Here is a 2,956-nt window from a genome sequence, read left to right on the forward strand (position 1 = left end):
TTAAGCCTAACTGGAAACGCGTGCCCTATGGCTCTGCCTCGGCCTCCCAAAATCAGCTTCAAGCGCTTTCCTTTATCTGGAAACCAGTATCCCCGATCTATATTCTCGCTTTTAACTTCTCACGGTGCGCACTTTTCTCACGTGCTTTGACCCGGCCCCGGCATTACTACTTCCGTTTTTCTATCCCAACCTCCCCTGTTTTTCTCTAATCATTGGCCACGTTATCAGCTTCCGCATGTTAGGTTTACGCAGAACTTGTTCGCCTCGCTTCAGGTACATCTGATCTCCTTGCAACGAGTTGCTGATGTGCAGGCTGACCCCGTTTTCATTACGACCATATTTTTCTGTCCAATGGGAACCATATGACCGCAGACATCCTAGAGGGTCTTCTTTCTGAACACCTACAGAATTTTCCTCATCATACTGTTCTCTTCACTGATGCCTTCGGGAGATGTGAGAAGGCGGCGATATAGATATTTTCACTGGATGCGGCTTGGAGCTATTACGTTCGTATCTCTGATTATACTGCTGTATTCCTTGCTGAGTTTTGGCTATTGGTCTGGCTCTCTTCAAAATTCCGAGGCATGTAGCACGGGTTCATATCCTTGCAGATTGCTTTTCAGTTTTATTCTCTCTCTAAACTTCCGGAAACTCTGTACTGAACCGTTCCCTTAGGTTTTTTGTTCCGTGCACAGTAAAGGAGGTCCTTTTCGTCTGGGTACCTGGTCATTGGGGTGTCTATTTTAACAAGGTGGCTCATTTATAGGCAAGGTCAGCTCTCAGTGCCCCTGTAATCTATCCCGTCCCTTACCTAATTCCGAGCGAGATTATCCGTTTCCAGAGGTTCCAACATATCTCGCTAGCTTGATTGATCCGTTGCTGAATGCTGTGGATTTTCAGCCCTTAAAGCCTCTCATGTCTGGTCGTGTATATGAAGGCTGTGTGAGGTGCCTATGACGCTTCTGCGATGCAGAATCTCCCACCTCACTTTGTACTTATGCAGATGCGGGTTCGATACGGCAAATCTTTGCGACTCATGTGGAGAAGTTGAAACAGAAAATTTTCTCCTCTCTTGCCTGCGGTTCGCATTTCAAAGAAAACAGTATTTGCAGAACCCTTTATCGAGGTTAGGATTCTGTGTGTGACTACCAGTTCTTCCCTCGTTTGGTGCGAGTGCCAACAGATTCTCATTATGTTGTGTTTGCGACTACCTTCATTATTACATCATTGCTACTTATCTTGCACAGTACTTCGAATTTCTTTTATTTATTTAGTTGGTTCAACAATTAATGTAGTTTTTTTCTGTTTCAGTCATTCCACCATTCTACTTCGTCGCCTCACGCCTTTTTTTCGCACACAAATACTTCTTTGGCATTCACCACCGAACTTTGGAAATCCCCCCCCCCCCCCCCCCCCGCGTTGGTATGTGCCATGTTTACTGAGGTAAACAGCAACAAGAACAACGCTGCAGGCTGCCGCAGTAGTTCCTCCAAAGGCATAACAAGCAATGAAGGATGCCATTGCAGACGCACAGCCGGAGAGCAGCTACCAGAGGAAAAGGATGAAGCAGCAGCGGCGGCTCTGGCTAGTTGCCGCGCTCAACAGTGAGACTGCAAGCCTCGGCATAGGGAAGGTCCCCGCCGTGCGCGCTGCGGATCATGACGCCGATCGGTGTAGGGACTATACCGAGTGACGTCACCAGTTTCAAGCCCCCGTTGACATCAACAACGAAAGCGGCAGCGGCGGGAGGCCTTTGCCGTGCTCGAACTGTCGACGGCCACTGCCTAGCCGCCTGGTAAGAGCGGCAATCTCCTGGACGCCGGTGGGCATGCCCGTAGCAGCGAGTGCGAAGAAAGAGTCATCGAGAAACTACGTTGACGAACGAGGGTGGAACAAGCGACGCTCCGCCGCTGTCGCCGCCGTAGCCTTGGTAATAAGCCGCACTGTCCAACGTGAGGCAGCGCTACCTGTGAACACGAGCGTCAGATACGTGCTCGAAGTGCGACAGAATGTGGCTCCAATGAGGTTTGGCGCGCCTGCAATCGAAGTATACTCTAAACACGAATTAGCCTGTACGAGAAGAAAAAGGACAGTAACTTGTCCTCTAGCGCACTTCCTTTTAGGGACAGGGTATTCTGGCCAAACCGTGCGGTAGATTTGCCCCACTAAGATTACGAGATACTTACATTTAGCAGTGGAAATCAATTCTCTCTACAAAACATCTGAAGTTTTAGCAGTTATAAGGATTTTAGCCGAGGTTTAAGTGCCCTCTGTTTGCTAACCTCTGTCAAGACCTCTGGTGCCGAGTTTGAGACCCTCCTCCCATTGCTAAGTGCGTCAAATGACTATTCATTGCAGTTGGGATATACCTCCGTCGCCAGGAGGAAGCATTCGTTATATTTAATGACCGAATTTACTCCAGGACATGAGCAGCATAGTCAGCCCCTAAAAGGGAGTGCTCAAGAAGATGTCTTACTCCCTTTTTTACTACCATATAGGTTCATCATCATCATCATGATCATCATCAGCCTGACTACACCCACTTCAGGGCAAAGGCCTTCCCATGTCTCTCCAATTAACCCTGTCCTTTGCCAGTTGCGGCCACTGTATCCCCGCAAACTTCTTACTCTCATCCGCCCACCTAATTTTCTGCCGTCCCCTGCTACGTTTGCCTTCTCTTCGAATCCAGTCCGTTACCCTTAAGGAGCAACGGTTATCTTGCCTTCGCATTACATACCCTGCCCAAGCCCATTTCTTCGTCTTGATTTCAACTAGGATATCATTAACCCGCGTTTGTTCCCTCACCCAATCCGCCCTCTTCCGATCTGTTAACGTTACACGTATCATTTTTTTTCCATAGCTCGCTGCGTTGTCCTTAACTTAAGCTGAACCCTCTTTGTTAACCTCCATGTTTGTGAATTAACGATATAGGTTAATTCATGTTTACAGTGTACTC

The sequence above is a fragment of the Amblyomma mixtum genome, chromosome 5 (assembly GCF_055824585.1).
Source record: "Amblyomma mixtum isolate Tamu chromosome 5, ASM5582458v1, whole genome shotgun sequence".
Classification (NCBI taxonomy): Eukaryota; Metazoa; Arthropoda; class Arachnida; order Ixodida; family Ixodidae; genus Amblyomma; species Amblyomma mixtum.